General features: G+C 39.2%; 1 long non-coding RNA gene across 1 annotated transcript; it reads right to left on the bottom strand.

Annotated features, from left to right (window-relative positions):
• Window positions 1-11,331: 11,331 nt before the first annotated feature.
• LOC137073026 (uncharacterized) lies at window positions 11,332-16,436 on the bottom strand. The gene is made up of 3 exons (XR_010904720.1): window positions 15,972-16,436; window positions 12,921-13,056; window positions 11,332-12,080 (listed from the first exon to the last, which is right to left on the bottom strand). It is a non-coding gene; the product is annotated as an uncharacterized lncRNA (long non-coding RNA).
• Between the last annotated feature and the right edge of the window lie 2,361 nt (window positions 16,437-18,797).

The raw sequence follows: 18,797 nt of genomic DNA, 5'->3' as shown, positions 1-18,797 counted from the left end.
GACGCAATTTCAAAATAAAAGTTCTACGCTGGCGACTGCTTAAAGGGATAGTTCACCCCAAAATGAAAATTCTGTCATCATTTACACGCCATCGTGTTCTTCAAAACCTGTACGAGTTTCTTTGTTCTGCTGAACACAAAAGAAGATATTTGGAAGAATGTTTGTGACAAAGCAGATAGAGTAACCATCGTATTTTTTCTCTACCATGGTACTGAATGGTTGCTCTGCTTTCATACAAAAGTTTTTCTAAATATCTTATTTTGTGTTCAGCACAAAGAAACTCATTAAGGTTTGGAACAACATGATGGTAAGTAAATGATGACAGAGGTTGTTTGGAGTTGACTCAACTTTTCAAACTTTTTAGCATAAAAGGTTATTTGGAGTTGACTCAACTCTAAAGAACTTTTTATGCTAAAAAGGTTCTTGACAAGAAAGAACCCTTTTGGTAGGGATTGCTGACGCGAAACTGACGCTGTGTCGAGATCCAAAAGCGCAGATGCTTCGAAACACTGCTCCAAACTGTGATTCGACACACCCATGTCACGTGACTATGGCTAATGGGTCCTGCACACTGTGCGACTTTTTTATAATCTTCTGACACTGCCAGAATTTCGTCCGAATTTGATCGCAGCGCTCATTAATCGGCTGCCGGTGAACATGTCAAACTAACGACCAAAGACGTCAGATTTTAGCCTAGGATCAGAGGAATCTTTTAGGATTTGCTAAATTTGTCTCAGACGGCCAAACCGTGGCTAAAATCGCACAGTGTGCACCTGGCTTAAATGAAGCGCCGAAGTGTTTCATCAGGTGAGCCTGTCGAAACTGCTTTGATTAAAAGGGTGGGAACAAACCACACAGTCACACATCTGAATGAAACTCACTCCCCACAGTTAAATGCTGCATTTACAATGCAGGTCTTGATGCACAATTCCGATTTGGTGACTATATCTGATTTTTTTGACGACCCGCTTACATCATCTTTTCAAAGGCGACCCGTATCCGATATTTGCATTTACACTGTAGGCCCTACACTGGGAAAACAGCCCAAGACGTTCTTAACCGGTGAAAAGAAGTAAAACAGCGCGATATGCAGTGGACGCAGACAAAATTGCACAATTTTTTGCTGTCTGCACTGTTCCACACATCTTTAAAGTTAGCAAAACATTTCTCTCTTAAGGCGGAGAAAAAGAGGAGAGCCCTTTACGGGGTTTTCACAATAAAACCCACTGTGTTAAAGTAGCTCAATTCCACATGAAAACCCCAGACTTGGCAACACTGGATCACAGTTTGTGTCCACCTGAGTTAACATTCACCTCCGTCCTTTTTTCAATGACGCACGACTCGCATTTACTGGGGAATATCCGATTTGACCGCTTACATGGCAGACGCTAATGCACGCATCCGAATCATATCGGATTTATTACCACATATGAGTGAGGCCTGAATCCGTTCTGAGGATATGATATCGGAATTAATGCGTTTTTTTTCTGCTTACACGTTCACATGTCATATCTGATCTGTGCCACATGAGAGGAAAAAATCAGAATTGGGTCTCTTGAACCATGCAGTGTTAGCCCCCATTTACATGAATAGTAAAAAAAACGCATGAATTCCGATATCCTCAGATCGGATTCAGGCCTCACTCATATGTGGTAATAAATCCGATATGATTCGGATGCGTGCATTAGCGTCTGCCATGTAAGCAGTCAAATCGGATATCGCCCAGTAAATGCGAGTCATGCGTCGTTGAAAAAAGGATGGAGGTAAATGACGTCAACTCAGGTGGACACAAACTGCGATCCAGTGTTGCCAAGTCCGGGGTTTTCATGCGGAATTTGGCTACTTTAACACGGTTCTGAGTTGCAATTGGACGGGTTTTGTTGTGAAAACCTGGCAACCCCGTCAAGGGCTCTCCTCTTTTTCTCCGGCTTAAAGGGGAGGTGAAACACTCAGTTTCAGTCAATCTCATGTCAATCTTGAGTACCTATAGAGTAGTATTGCATCCGTCATATCTCCGAAAAATCTTTAGTTTAATTATATGTATAAAATAAATATAGGCTGTACCGAGTCTTTCCGGAAAAACCGAGCGCCTGGAGGCGTATCGTGTGGGCGGAGCTAAAGAATGACGAGTGCGCAAAGCGGTGACGTCCTCAAGCGTGGAGAAACCCATGGCTATCGATCAGATTCAGCTAATACAGATATGATCCAGAATCAGATTCGGAGGCTGAAATAAATTGAACAGAAGAAACTGCAACAACAGCAGGACGTCCGTCTCTGTGGTATGTACTGTATTTAGTGGCCTGTCAACATTTGTGTTTACTCGCAGTTTATGAGGACATGATTCGGTTTATGGACTATTGTATGCGACTAAACCTTAGCAGTAGCAAGCAAAACGGTTTTGCATGTCAGACTAGTGTAACGTTATACAGAGAACAACAAATTGAGTAAGTTAACCGTTAGCTCATTTGAATGACAAAGCACGCGATCGTGTCGTTTACTGATGTTTACTCACGCGAGGATAGCCAACAGCACAGACATTTGAAGCAGTTTTACTCACCGGCTGCTTCCAAAGCAGGACCGAAACCTTTATCGCTGGGACCGCTCCGTCAAAAACCCACTTTGGTATGATTTGGTGAAGTCCTGTGACAGCAGTGACCGTGGAGATCCACTTTGCGGCGCGACTGAAGCAATGTTGTGAAGCTTCCCGTCATTTCTGAGTTCAAATCGGTTCAAATGCAGCGCTTCCAAGTCGCTTGATGTCACCCATAGGAATAAAGTGGAGCACGGCGCGGACTATAACGACATAAGTGTTCACGGACGAGTGGATCTGCAGCTGAGCGAGTGTTTATGGGCGTGCATTTCCTCTCTCGCTCTAGTCACGCGCGCACGCACACCCTACCGGGAGAAGAGCCCGTACGGCCCATACAAGGACCTTCCGCTCTATCAACGTCAAGCCGAGCCATACTCGAAAAAAACTCTCCGAAACTTGTGAGAAACCAGAAGGAGTATTTTTGACACAGAAATACTCCATCAAACGTCCAACATTATTTTTTGAAATTTTGTCTATGTTTAGGATGGGAATCCAAGTCTTTAACAGTGTAAAAAGCTCAGTACGCATCAAACAGCATTTCACCCCCCCTTTAAGAGAGAAATATTTTGCCAACTTTAAAGATGTGTGGAACAGTGCAGACAGCAAAACATTGAGCAATCATTTTGTCTGCGTCCACTGCATATCAAGCTGTTTTACTTCCTTTCCCCGGTTAAGAACGTCTTGGGCTGTTTGTACAGTGTAAATGCAAATATCGGATACGGGTCGCTTTTGAAAAAAGGATGTAAGCGGGTCGTCAAAAAAATCGGATATAGTCACCAGATCGGAATTGTGCATCAAGAACTGCAGTGTAAATGCAGCCTTTATGGGGCCTAAAAGTGACGTTAATCCATCTTTACCTCTTGGGTTTTGTGAGAGGAGATTTTGTGATATAAGTGAGATTTATAGTGCGCTTTGGTTAGTTACATTGAGGCTAAATTTAAATGAGATATATTGACTGATAGGTATAGACAACGACAGATAGTTAGGATAGATATAGGCTAGTGACACATTCATATAGGCTAAGTTAGAATCATAGTTATAGAATATATAGGCTATAGAATGATATAGATATAGAAGATATTCATAAGTGATAGCCTATAGATAGATATCTAATGGAGGCTCCACATAAGAGATGTCATGGCTACTACATGCGTAGCATTTCCATTTGGAAACACCACATAAAGTGAGATGTGTGTATTGTATTGGCCCAGAATGCATGATCCATTAACTTAATTTTCAGTAATTTTCCCTCATTTGTATGTAGGCCTATTTGCTAAAAAATATTTGTGCATCCCAGCAACAAGTGTCCCGCCATGTGAGAGAATTTTTTCAAAGGCTGAAGAAATTATAATTAAAAAAAATAAACAGGTTAGTAGTTGTCAGACAGATGTTAAAAACGTGTTTTTGTTGTATTTGTTTTACACACAGTAGATCACTGTCAAGGTTATTTCAGATCAATACACGCAAGTGTCCACTAGATGGCGTCATGGAGACTCTTGGAAGAAAAGGTTCTATACCTTAAAAGGTTCTATCGGTGCTACATATTTGGAACTCCTAAAAGGTTCTATAGAACCCCTTCTAAGTGCCAAAAGGTAGTGATGGGCAGACCGAGGCTTCGTGAATAACTGAAACAGTGTAAGCAAATGTGCCGAAGCTTCGAAACAACACCTGACACCTGGCTAAATATACATGTACTGTAGTATATTTACTATATGGTTAAAAGCACTATTGTAATAGTATCTACTAGAGTAATTTTACTATAGTACTTTTTTCCTGTGGGTATATTCACTGCCTGTTTTTCAATTTATGTTTATGCTGAAATATAGGGTAATTAAATAATTGTTCTTAGAAATATTTTTTTTTAATGTGTTATGTAGGCCTATTGAGTTGGTTTGCTATAGTCTATTTATGTTTCCGAATTTCAATTAAAGAGGACCTATATTATACCTCTTTTTACAAGATGTAAAATAAGTCTATAATGTCCCAGAGTGTGTATCTGAAGTTTTAGCCTATTACCCCACAGATATTTTGTTACAGCATGTTAAAAACTCCACTTTACAAATGCAAATGAGCTGGTTTGTGTTCCAGGTGTTAAAGTTTTCTCCTCATATTAATACAAAATTATGCATTTAAAAAAGTAAAACGGATCTTTATAAAAGTCCAGTTTCTTTGAAATATAACATGGATAATGTTTAATATATATATATATATATATATATATATATATATATATATATATATATATATATATATATATATATATATATATATATAAATCAAATAACCCAAATAGACCATTAGATCATGTGTTTTGTGGTTAGAGCCTACCTGGTGGCAGAAAATTACACCAGGTAGGCTCTAACCACAAAACACATGATCTAGTGGTCTATTTGAGTTTGTTGCCTTGTGTTTTTTCCTTTGTTTCTTACAGTCATTGTTCAGTTTTATTTGTGCTTGCTCTCGCTTTTCATTAGCCTACTGTGCTCTGATTGGTCAGATGGCCCAGCCTATTGTGATTAGTGTTCAATAGGCATTTACCAAATTTTCATATCTGCTTCTCAGACAGGTGCTTCTCATTTATAATGTATGCATCCTAGTTTTCTTTCCTTGTGTCTTAGCTCCACCCACTTAGGATGTGAGGGAAGAATATACCCCTTGTATCCTCGCTAATAACTCCTGAGGAAGTTTCGTCGCCCTTGTTCCTCACGGTGCAGTTAGAGAATTGTTCTTCAACATGGCTGAATTTAATCAGTTTCCAGGTCACAGGTTGGAGGACGAAGGAGCAATTAAATAAGGACATATTAAACGTATTGAGAAGCATCCTACATTTCATTACCACCACATAAATTGGGCATTTCTTGAGGTGTGTGCAAGACAGCCCCTCTCCGGTTTGTATTTCCACACCATGAGTGTTGTGACTGGGACATTTTACAACGAAGGAAAGATGGCATGATGGGTTAAGCAATGACTCTTGAATGACTCTCTCAATGTATAAATAAAGAGAGTGAAGGAGGCACTGATAGGTATCTGACAGTATGAATGTAAAAGGTATTTGGCATAAATCACCTGAGATCACTGATGGGTATCTGAAGTTCCTGTCTGTTGTCTTGACCCCACCCCCCTTGTTATCTGATCATTGGTTAATTTGCCCTACCTGTTCTTCCCCATTACCTGCCATATTTGCCCCCTACTTAATCTCCTTGTGTCTTCAATCCTGTGCTGGTTAGTTGTCGTTTGTATGTCTCCTGTTTTCATGCTTCTTGTTCCTAACACTGGTAAATTGTCTTTGTTATGTTTGATTTCCCCCCTCGCGAGTTTTGTTTTGTGTTAATTTTTATTTTGTATATATTGAACAAATACCCATTTCTTTGCACTTGATGGCTTGCTTGTGTGGCAGAAAGAACTAGCCCTTAGAGGACTCAGCTAAGGATGGGAATCTTCCTTTTTCCATCTCCCCCACTGAACCCTTCAGCTATCTGCGGCTTGTCAGATATGTTAACTCCCATTACATCCATCAGACAGGAGCTGACGTGAGGGACTTTGGCTGCAGTTTCCTCATAGAGGTGGATTACATGGTCTACACATAGGCGGAAATTTAGGAGGTATTAAATATCTGTTTGGACATGCCTCTCAGTCCAGGGGATGTGGAGAAGATGGGGCATCTGGGATTCTGGGACTTTGTCCACCACATCTACCATCTTGGCAAGCTAGAACATCCATGGCCAGTGGAGTCCCAACCCACTGACTGTTCCCTGCCATCTACAGTCAGTGGAGGCCCCATCCCTCCGATGACCTGGAAACGGAGGAGGAAGAACAGGCCGACTTCATTGGACATCTCTGCTGAGGAAGATCTGGTGGTCCAGATTCCAGTAACAGTCAGAGAGACTGCGTGCAAACGGGAGGTTGACCCGTCAGTCCTGACATGGCGAGGAGGGCTGTGGTGGGGTTTTATTTGGTGGTGGTCTTGTGTGCTACAAGGAGCACTGGGCTTCCTTCAGAACTTCGGAGGTTATTCCTGAGCAGCCCGCAGTTGTCCTAGAGGAGTTTCCAGAGCTGTCAAAGTGTATTTCCCTGCCATGGCTAGCCACTGACCAGCGTCCAGAGAGGGCTCCAGCCTGCGACCATGAATCCAGAGAGGAATCTTTCTCCTTTTGTCTCGAGTCAAGCTAAAGTTCCTTGTTGATGATAACTAAATTATCAGAAAGTGAGCATCTGATGTTGATTTTGGGGTTCTTGTTTGGCACAATAATAATTTGTTTATAGCAGCAATAATCTTGTGAAACTGCAGTATTGGCACCAATATCATTAACATGATCACTTATCCTGAAGGATGATACGTGCGGTGCACCCAATGCTTTGAGCAAATATTTCACAGTCACACACAGACATCAAGATTTGGCCTATGATCACAACATTCACAAGATTATAGAAGTTATAAACAAATTACTATTGTGCCAAACAAGAACACACAACACAACATCAGATGCTAACTTTCACATGTCACTTTAGCTTTGCTTTCTCAGCCACAACTATTGTATTTCACAGACACAGTTACAGGAGCCTAAGAAACGCTCACATACAGGGACCAAGAGCCCAACTAAAGCAAATGCTTCCCTCCACAATGGTGACTTAACTATAAATCATCAACATCTAAACCTCTATCATTTCTCAGTAAGAGCCTCTGTAGATGTCTGACTCTGAGATAAATAGTCAAAGTGTCTCTTATATCTGTGATATATCACCGGCTCCTCACAGCAAGAAGATCCTGAATTGAATCCTGAGCCAGAGAGTCTTTCCTTCAGGTCTAGTTTCTTTTATTTTCATGATTTTTTTGGACAAACACACATTGTCTATGAGTTGCTTTGCAATTACAAATAGAAAATATTTCCACAATGAGCACGTTTGAACTAGTTTTTAACCTTGAGGTTCATTAGCATCTATATCGGACGTCTAGGTCATGTCCAAAACAGACGTAAAAACTTTAATTCTGGCTCCTCAATGGACATCTTTTCAGCATACGCCTTTATTAGCAAAGACGTTGAAAAGCTTAGTGGGATATGACAGAGTTCCAAGAGAGGAGCTGTGGTACTGTATGAGGAGGTCTGGAGTGGCAGAGAAATATTTTAGAGAGAGTGGTGCAGGATATGTATGAGAGCAGTAGGTCAGTTGTAAGGTGTGCCGTAGGTGAGACAGAGGACTTCACGGTGAAGGTGGGACGGCTCTGAGCCCCTTCTTGTTTGCGGTGGTGATGGACAGGCTGACAGATAAGGTCAGACAGGAATCTCCATGGACTATGATGTTTGCGGATGACATTGTGATCTGTAGTGAGAGCAGGGAGCAGGTGGAGGAAAGTCTAGAGAGGTGGAGGTTTGCTCTGGAGAGGAGAGAAATGAAGGTTAGTCGCAGCCAGACAGAATACATGTGTGTGAATGAGAGGGAACCAAGTGGAACAGTGAGGTTACAGGGAGAAGAGGTAAAGCAGGTGCAGGATTTTAAGTACTTAAGGTCAACAGTCCAGAGCAATGAGGAGTGTGGAAAAGAGGTGATGAATTATGAAAATAGCTCTACCATAGCACTTCATTGATCTTTCATTTATTAAAATTGTATTTGTCAAAAGATTATGTATGCTGCTGTACTTTTTAATGTACTCAAGGAATTTATTTTGTAATGTATATGATATAGTACATTAAAGTTTTCTATATTTCAAAGTGTGTACGTGTCTTAACATTTAATATGTTTGCACTTTATTACTTTTTCAAAAGTTAAAAAAACAGCATTATAATATACCAGTAGTGTAATATTAATGCATTTCTAATGTACTGAAATGCTATTAAAATGCTTTATTCAAAATAATTATAAAAAATATATTTTAAATTCATTTTTAAAGGGGGGGTGAAACACTCAGTTTCAGTCAGTGTCATGTCAATCTTGAGTACCTATAGAGTAGCATTGCATCCTGCATATCTCCGAAAAGTCTTTATTTTTTTAATAATTATATAAGAAAGATGCGCTGTTCCGAGTCTTTCCGAAAAAAGCTGAGCGGGTGGGGGCGTGTCGTGTGAGCGGAGCTAAATAATGACGTGTGCAGCAGCGCGCTGTGTGTTGAGTCGAGTCCGTCATCCCTAACAGCGGGAAAAAAACTTTATTCAAAATAAAAATATGGCTTTTAATCAGATACAGCCATACATCTATGATCCGGAATCAGACCCAGAGGCTGCAGTTGAACAGGAGCAGCAGCAAAAACGACTAGAGCAGGACGTCTGTATGTGGTAAGTTACAAGTTATACACTAACTATATAATATGCTTAGCGGCTTGTGTTATTTACATATTTATACTTGAATTATATCGTCGTATTTTTGTCTTTGAAGGTGTACATGTGGGAAGTGCAGTTGTGCACGTGTGTTTGTGTGTTTACGCGTGGTTTGTGTAGACGGTAAGCGGACTAAAAAAAAACAGACATTTGAAGCAGTCTCACTCACCCTTCTAACGTTGGGACTGCTCCATCCTTCAGCATTAGGCGATTGGGAAAATGCGGCGTCGAGCTGGGCCTTGTTTATGAAACAGTCGGCACCGAAATGCAGCGAACAGATATAAACATTCGCGCAACTCAGTTGCTGATCCGGAAAAGCAAATTACATCCACTGTTGCCTTAACGAAGGGTTTTGGAGAATCTGTGCAGGACTGTCTTGGTCTGGCAACCAAAAACGCACTTTTTTGGTGACATTATGTGCTATGTGTAATTGTCACCTGTCCAGCATCCTACAAACCAGTGCTTTGATGGGCGTAGGCTGTTGCTTTCGCTCTCTCCCTCGCTCTCTCTCACGCGCTTCCGGTAGAATTGTCCGTAAGGCCCATACAAGGAAATTCCGCCCCCATTAACGTCAAAGACGCATGATCGCAAAAAACTTGCCGAAACTTATGACTAACCGGAAGTAGTATTTTTGACAAAGAAATACTCCCATCAAACGTCCACCTTAACTTTTGAAACTTTGTCTATGTTTAGTATGGGATTCCAAGTCTTTAACAGTGTAAAAAGATCAGTATGCATGAAACAGCATTTCACCCCCCCTTTAAAGAAATACATTTAAATTGCACTAATTGTACTTAAAGTTGTTCCATTTTAGCACAATTTATTATATTAAAATATATTGCAAATAGCTTAAAATTGATCTTAAGCATATCTTAAAATACACTTAATATACTTTATTTAATATAGTTTTTTATAAATACATTTAATATACATTTAGTATACACTGATAAAAACAACTTGTAGGATTTACTTGATAAAATCATTGTAACAATTTTCACTACATTTTTCTGAGTAAATTTTACTGCTGTGATATCAAGTACAACTTACTTGCCAGTATCAAGTAAAATGTACTATAAATATCTATAACTATAAATGTAACATTTGCGAAGACATTAAGTAAATGTTATTTAATTACATTTAACTTAGCAGGTTGTATTTATTAAAAGTAGTTAAGCAAATGTAATTTTAAAAGGAACATCACTGTTGTGAAAATAACAAGTACATTTTAAAAATCTGTAATGGGGGGGGGGGTCACTCTGGGTTCGGGCCAAAGTCCGAGCTCGAAGCCCTCCCACCCAGACAGCACGCCAAAAACGCAATTAATATTACTCTCTATAAATTCTATGTAAGTGTGAACTAGTGAAATGGGTACATTTACATGTACAATAACAGACAAAGACACATGGCAAACATGAGGGCTTAAATACACAAAGACTGAGGAAAAGAAAAGACCTGTGAACAATGATCATTCAATAAACCAATGACACATCAGAACACAAGACAAGAAAGCACATGGCAGGATCACATGACAAACCAGAAAGTGCATGACAAAACATGACGCTGAAAAAGAAAACCTAAAAACATGAAACATGAACTCAACAGCCAAACATCCTGTGACAACATGTGTGCCTCTGCACCTTTACAGTGCCAGGAAGGGGCCTACAGATTGTCACTGGGGCAGTACCCTTAAAAGAACAATGTTGTACCATTTTTACCACAAAAAGGTTCATAGTAGTAGCCTAATAGGCCTTCTTTTTTCTTGCTGAGGTAAGGCTGCGGATGACCTCTCATCTCAATGCTTTGGTTCGGTGAACAGATTGATAATGTGTTAATACTTTGTGGATTACAAGTAGGAGGAGTTGTCCTAAAAGCAGTTTTTTTAAAAAGACCATTTTATATATATACACCAATCCAATAGTTTTATGACCTCTCAAAAACACATTTAGTTTGTGACGAGTTTGGACCTGACAATTGCCATGGCAATGAGGCGGAGGGGCTTGCCGCCCATTGATTGCATTCGAAAGTTAACTGTTCCTGCTTCTGCTCCTGATGCACAGGGCTGAAGCTACTGGTGCTAACCTCACTTTAGCCTGTGAAGGCTGTGGTCTAACATTATGTTTTAAAAATATTACATTTTATTTTCATTTAAAAGGTGACCGGACCTTAATATCATTAGCTCACTAAAATAAAAGGGCTGACATCATACGGACACTTGCTGCTGACATTACACATCAATGTTTAATTTCTATCCAAGGTTACATATCATCTGATACTGCTTTTTACTGCTTTGGTGATTAGATTTGATCAATTAATTGCTGCGAAATTTTTAGAGGATATAAAAATGACTAGATGCTTTTAAATAACTGTACATTCACACCGCCGTTGGTGAGAGCGTCAAAATTCTCTCTCTGGCCGCCCTGCTACCCAGCCAACACACCCATGTGGGGCCCAAAGGGGTTGCTCATGGGCTGATATCTGGGGCCCACCTGGGCTACCCAACTGGGACCCAGCTAATTTTGTCCTCAGTTTCCATGGAGGCCCCACATGGGTTTGCCCAGAAGGGTTGATGGTGGGTATCTTGATGGGCTCATACCGGGCCCACATGGTTAACCCAGGTAGAACCCATTTGGGGCTTACATGGGTTTGCCCAGATGGGTTGAAGATGGGTCTCTTGATGGGCTCATACTAGGCCCATATGGGTAACTCAGGTAGCACCCATTTGGGGCCTACATGGGTCTGCCCATATGGGCTGATGACGGGACCCAGATAGGTGTAATGTTGGGCTCTTATGGGCCACAACGGGTATATATATGGGCTTGCACATTTTCTGTTTGGGTTACCTTATTTTACAGTAAACCCCGTAATACAAACATTACATGTAATCCACTAACTACATTCAAATGTTAAAGGTATTCAATGAACTGAAACCAGTTTATGATTTACGTTATTAATCAAGGTTTATTAGGGAACAATTCAAATATGACTATTATAACATTTATAACTTTATAACACAAAAATATCAACAATAAAAAATGTATACATTAAAATGAAGCTCCTGACAAACTTAATTTGACATAAATTGCATATCTGAACACTCAAAAATAATGTATTTCACAAACAAAATGGAAAAAGAAAACAGTGCAGCTCCTCACTCCTCTGTCGTCGGCCTCCCAACGACCCTTTGAAAAGACAAAATAAATTAAATCAACCATTGTTCCACTTTTTTTATTCCCCTTTTCACACTTAAAGCCTTTTGGTACCCCACATGAAGTTGGTCTAGATCAGAAGTTTGTACATCTGTCCTGAAATACCCTCAGCACTGAACATACTGGCTGCGCAAAACAGTACATTTTGACCAACTTTTACCACTTTTGAAGTAATTTTGATGAGAAATTAGTATTGTAGAAAATACATGCTGTTACCAATGCTCTTTCTGTTTTTTTGTAGATCATTAAACCATTGTGCTGCCTCATAAGTCTGTCTGAAATCAGTTTTGTGAGGTACCTTACTATCTAAGCGCTGCCTGTTAAGTCGTTGGCTGATAGGTCGGAGAGGCAACGAGTCAGCTGCATAAGTTGTCAGATGCAGCCTTTGTATGTCTTCCTCATCTAATACATCTGATTCATCTTATCAGCTTATTATAGAAGACCTGAGATTATGCAAGACCTGAAGTGGGTATGCAGAGCTGACAGATTCCAGGACAAGTCACTGTAACAAGTTACGGTCGCTCTACACTGCGTGCAGATTTTCAGGCACGTTGATTTTCTGATCATATTTTTTTATCAGGCATTCCAAATCACATCAATCTTAATAGCTACTATTCTTTTTGTATTTAATCATTTATGAGTGATATATGATTGAAAAAAAAAATCAGTAAAATCAACGTCCCTCATCTGCACTGTATGTAACAGCTCTCAAATGGTAAAACAATTTTGAATTTGTATTGATATGCACTATCATTCTTATCTTTTTATAGTTTTTATTACCATTTAAAACCAAGCAAGTCTTAAATTATTTACCCGTCTTGCTGTCCACCACGTGCCCTCACAGTGCGGTGTCCTCCCCTGTCCCTGGCACCGATTAGCCACTTTGACACTGCCTTTTCTGCGTCTCTTCTGGTAATAGAGTTTGTAAGCACATTTTTTTTCAAGCTTCCTGTAAAATATTTAAAGAGCATTAAAGTGAGATTCAATTCCAACAAAAAGGAGTTATCTGCACTTTGACATTTTTCAGGAAATAAAATAATGGTATCAGATATAATATCTGCTACACTCTAAAAAATAATTCAGTGGCTTAGTAAATATCACTGTAATAATTAACTTTATTAACTTAATAAAATCTCTCAATATCATTTACTTGATGGTTTTAGTTAAACATACCAAAATAATTGACTAAAAATCCAACAGTTAATTTTGTCTAAAATGTATAGTTATATTTAAGTTTTTTTCACTAAAATAATTTAGTATTCAAATAACCAATTATATATATTAAATATACTTAATACATTTGTGAAATTTATTTCAAAATATTTGAGAATGGAGAATTAAACCAATCTGTTTCAAGAACCACAAATATTACTTAATTAAAATCAAGATTATTAATATTTAACACACACTGAAGAAATTGAGTAAGTTTACTCGATTAAAACAATGCGCCCCTCCCCCGCCCTCTGACGTGACGACAGCTCGACGGTTGAGTGAGTGAGGATATTTGAATTCTCCTCAGTCACCAGAGCAGTTTCTTCTTCTCAGCGTCGCAGAATTGGGGCATTTCCTCTGTGAAATTCAGGTTTGTATGTTTTTTTTAAAATCTATATAATCATTACTGTGCTAAAAGGCATTTTATTTAATTCAAAACAACATACAGGGACAGTGTGAGTCACTTTAAGTTAACGTGTGGCATTGGTCTTTGAAACGCCTGCTGTGTTGCTCAAAACACACAACTTTATTCGTAAAGATAATGAATATAATGAATTTGGATGATACAATCTTATTAAAACTGGGCACTGTTTGTTTATTGTCAGGTTATGGAGTCTGGCGCGTCACAGCATCTTTCAGCTACGAATGAAACGCAGGACAGCGGTCTCAAGTTCAAAGTCCACCCGCAGACCGCTAACGTTAGTCCATCTCAGGCCCGAGGAACAGCGCTGATACGGTGGAAATGGGATAACAGACCGGTTGATTACACTTGAATTACTTTTAAATGTTTAATTTTTACTTCTAAAATGTTTGTTACATGCGTTAAGTGTTGTAAAATAACTGTTATTCTTTACATGTCGAAACAGTAGCCTAATATATGCTGTAACGTTATTGCTGTACTCATCGACAATAAAGGCCATGTCATGTATACGTGTGTTTGTGTGGACTGTGGAGTATTTTACAAAGGTTTAGAGGAAATTAAAGTTATACTATACAAGTTAGTAATACTCATAAATAAAAACAGTTCATATTAGTCATAAATATTGGTATTTAAAATGCTTTTTACCCAATTTTTTCTACTCAATTGAATTTGTTAATGTAAAAAATGCAGTTACTCAGATCTACTTAATTTTTTTACTTACATTTACTCAGTTCTTATGGTGTCTATAATTGATTTCACTGCTCTTAAATGTACTCAATTTTTTTAGTGTAAAAATGTTTCACCAAAAAAATTGAGTAAATCATAGTATTAGTTTTTAGAGTGTATACACAAATGGTTTCTGTGGATTTTTACAAAAGTGACAAGAGCAACATTTTTGCTCCAAAGGTTTATTATATACCAATCAAACACAGAAACAAGGGCACAGGGCAATATTTAAAGGGATGGTTTACCTAAAAACTAAATTTGTGTCATTTAATCATAAATAGTTATACCCATCAAGTTTTCTTGTAAACACAGTCGGTTATGTCTAAAGTAAATGTAAACAGTTGAGAAATTGGATTTCATTATTTTGGATAAAAGCATTATGTCTTATCTCTAAATGAAGAACTGGCACCTTGCAGAACTGTCCTGGTGCGGTCTGGAGTAACACCCGTTAAAGGAGTTGAAGGTGGAGGGGGCTGACACACCCATTTCAGGTTTTGCAGTCTCTGCTAATGAGCTCATGATTTGAATCAGGTGTGATAGATGAGGGAGACATACAAACTGTGCAGGGCTGGTGGTACTCAGGAGAAATTTGAGATTTATATTTGGGGGAAATATCCCTAATTTCTTACATAACCAATTACTTATTTCCTTTTTTTTCTACTGTTTTCAGTTCAATTAATTATTAGCTAATCAATGACAAAAAAATTCATACCTCTTTGAGAAGTACTACATTCAGATTAATAATTAGAATGATGCATATAGCCTAATTAATTATTAAGTGAAGATCCGAACTATTACTATGACTCAAGTATTACCAAATCCTTCAGAAGCCAATGTAAATTATTTGGAACAGTATTCTTGAGTGTTAAAAAACGAGATGACGTCGGACGCTTTGCTGCTTAGAGGTGTTTTTTTTTTTTTTTTTTGGTTTATGCGCTCATAGCGCTTCTTTATAAACGCATAAACAGCCCGCAAAACGCTCACTGCTATCAGAAAACCATTTTAAAAAGGCGCCTCTCACGGCAAAAATAAATAAATAACGCTTCTATATTGGTAATCTTTTGTGCATTTGTTATTTAAATTAACACTAAATAAAAAAGGAAAAGAAGCACATAGGCAGGCACGCTTGTCTCATAATTACATTGGAAATATAAATAAGTCCTGCTTTCATTCTGGGAGTTTGATGTGCACACTTTACACAAACTAAGAAATCACTACCATTGAGGGATTTATATCGGAAAACAGTGGTAGCCTACAATTTCAATGCTGAAGTCTCCAAAATATTTGTAATAATTCACAGTTTGTATACTACTAATTATAAGAAAATAAGATTATTTCTATAATAGGGTACAGTTATGCTTATCGTTTGGTCATGGCGCCGGAAAATGCCACGATTTAGCGAAGTCTAACTAAAATTTTAACTTAAAAAAATCTATGATTAACCTTATGCTTTGAAAACAATGTACTTTAATTAACATTTCAGTTTAGAAATTGTTTGTTCTTACCTTGAATCCACTGGCAGTCAGCAAGAAATCCTGTCTTTCAGCAAAGTGACAGAGGCTGTGACAATGTGCGCGCTTCGAAAGCCAAACCGGACGAGATACAGGGTTGCCAGGTCCACACAACAAAACCCCTCCAATTGCAAATAAAAAGTTGCGGAATCACGGCCAAAATGCGCCAAAACGCGGCGGATGGGAGATAGAAATATTGCTAGGGTAAAGCCAACTCAAACCTGTGGACTACAGGCAACAAACATTCCACAGCAATAATAGTGTAAAAGTAGCCAAATTTCAGACTTGGCAACACTGAACCAAGCGTCATTAAATGACCTATAGCAGGTGTGTGAAAACTGACAGCAGGTTTGTGAAGGGATTTTAAAAGGAGAAATGGAGGCAAAATAGTGTTTTTTTTAATAGATTTTTTTATTCGCTTTTTATGAATTTTGAGCGGATTTTAACATGCTTCAAAGCCTGCGACATCAGGAGACCAGACAATGACCAGGTTTAAAGCCTAACCTATGGTTTAGTTAACATATTATTTCTTATGTTAAATGTAACCGTCACAATACATTTTCACATTTATATATTTACGTCCAAGACTTTATTGAAGTAGCCCAGCCTACTTCTTTTTTTTTTTTTTTTTTTTTTTTTTGATTATTCAAATGCGTTGTACTTTTTATGACATGGCATCGACTGATTCAGTCCAGCAAACATGAAGACAGTGGACACAACTCGGATGATGTCCCTCTGGCTGAGCCAGGGTCTCTATTGTGCAGCCCATCCCGGACCAGCATGGTCTCCCACTCAGCTCAATGAAAGTGTAGCCTACATACAAATGTTGTCTTCTGTTTTATCTGTTAATTTAAATTTGTGTTCTTTCTGATGTTAAACCTAAATTATACTGTATAAATAGTTGTAAAAAGTAGCCTACTTTATGTAATGTATAGACCAAAGTATTTTAATTTACACATTTTAATTTGACCGGAAAATGTATGTATAGAAGAATTAGTTTAATGTACAAATTAGAAATTGCATTAACAAATAAACAATGTACAGAACAACCACTTCTCTTTTATTTTTTTTCACAAAAATAAAACACAGCAACATATTTCAAGTTACATATCAAAAATAAACAATGTATAGTATTACTCTGGTTAGTTTACAAATAGCTTGCTTTACAAAAATAACTAATGTAGGCTATAGAACTTTAACTATAGAATTTTTAACTTAGGCCTACAAATTACAATGGACAACAATGACTTGTTACATTAATCTACAAATAACTTGCATTTCAAAAAAAAAGAAAATGTATAGACTTATGTTTACAAAATAATATATAGAAAAAATGTTCTGTGGTTCCCGGCCACGAGTGCACATTTAGAGAGAACATTCAGCCTTTGGAGGAGACTTTCGGTAATAGGCCATCGTGACATTCATTCATGGTTGAAAATTAGGTAAAATTGCAATTGTGTTGGAATTTTTAGATTTTTATTAGATTGAAGTCACATTGTGTTAAAGTGTGAAAATAAAATAATTATTTCAAGGTTGCATATTTGTGTGCTATCTACCCATGTAATCAACCTTTGGAATTGACTGTGTTTGCACTTGTCTTTTTGGTAAAAATTAATTAGCTGTGTAGCCCATTTTCAACCCATGTACTCATTTCCCATTGGTGAACCAACTAGGTCCCACATGTGGAGCCCAGCTGGGTTTGCCCATGTGGGACCTACTTAGTTCACCCAAGTGGGCCCCAGATAAGATGCCCATTTTGAGCCCATGCCCACTCTGTACCCCTGTAACCCATGTTTAACCCATGTGGGCCCCACATACACGTGTTGGCTGGGTATCGACGGCGCTGTGGAAAGATTCGTGGACGCGCTGCCGCTCTGACGTAGATCAAAAAAAGATTTTCTTTTTAAACCGCAAACACTCATGTTGATCACCATTTGTGCAGACTGACCACAGGTAGGGTATAACCGTATAAGTTAATCTCATGAAATAATTTAAATGTGAAAGTTAACTTAATTATAGTTGCATGTTAGCTAACAACACATACAGGCAGCCAGCACCTAATCATGGCAGATGCCTCGAACCTGCACGGGAAATGAACGACCCCGCCCTCCACGAGTTTCCTGCGGCCTTGCAGATCGGCCTTGGATGGTCAAAGGTTATGGGAGGTAACCCAAATAGAAAACCCGGTATGAAGACCCGTAGGCAGTTGGCTGAGCTTTGTGATGCCTTCTGGCACCTCCTGCAGCTGCGCTGGCACCGGCCGTATCGGCTTGCCTTTCCGTCGGATTTTGCCAGCAAGGCCGAGAGGGAGATCCTGGCACTGGGCACTCTAGAATCTGCAAACTATTCGCCCAGGCCTGCACCTGGAGAGGTCACTCCAGCTTCGCTGTCTCAGCGTAGACTCAACACGGGGAGCAGCAGACACCAGTGATAATCCCAGGCTCGTTTGGCGTAGAGCCGGGCGCTAGGGGTTGCTCTCGACGGTGGGAGGAGTCTTCTGACTCCATTGGGAAGTTACCGCCCGCCTCAACCCGGGTGGCCCCCGGGCAATAAGGTACTACCTCGCCACAACTTGCTTGCTTCATCGGGTGCGTGACAAAATCGACAGGCTTGTTGTAAAACTGAGCACCAGGGAAACACAGAAAGAAAAATAAACCGCCAGCCTTGCGGCAGGCAACCTGGAACGTCAGAACAATGTTTCCTGGCCTTTCTGACGACCTCCAGCAAGTAGACGACGCCAGGAAAACCGCCATCATCGACCGCGAGCTAGCAAAGCGGAACATCGACATCGCCACCCTCCAGGAGACACGCCTCGCTTCC

Source organism: Pseudorasbora parva, chromosome 4 (assembly GCF_024679245.1).
Source record: "Pseudorasbora parva isolate DD20220531a chromosome 4, ASM2467924v1, whole genome shotgun sequence".
Taxonomy (NCBI): Eukaryota; Metazoa; Chordata; class Actinopteri; order Cypriniformes; family Gobionidae; genus Pseudorasbora; species Pseudorasbora parva.
Note: the sequence above shows the minus strand (reverse complement) of the source record. Positions and strands in the feature narration are given on the sequence as shown.